Source organism: Meles meles, chromosome 16, assembly GCF_922984935.1.
Source record: "Meles meles chromosome 16, mMelMel3.1 paternal haplotype, whole genome shotgun sequence".
NCBI lineage: Eukaryota > Metazoa > Chordata > Mammalia > Carnivora > Mustelidae > Meles > Meles meles.
In genome coordinates this window covers 7,242,284-7,242,500 of record NC_060081.1, presented here as the reverse complement: position 1 = coordinate 7,242,500, position 217 = coordinate 7,242,284, and positions in this window count along the sequence as shown.

Genomic DNA, 217 nt, shown 5'->3' with positions numbered 1-217 from the left:
CCTATGTGAGTATCAACATGTACGACCCTAGTCGGAAGAACAATATCCAAGCCACATTGTGCACTAATGCTCTGTGTGACACAGCCTGAGCCCTGACCTGCAGTCAGACCCCAGGTAGCGGGCACCATCACCTGCAGGTGGGACTGGCCATGGCCACAGGCTGTCATCACTACCCAACCTGGGTGTTCAGGCATCTGTGCCCCGATTATAGCTCAAA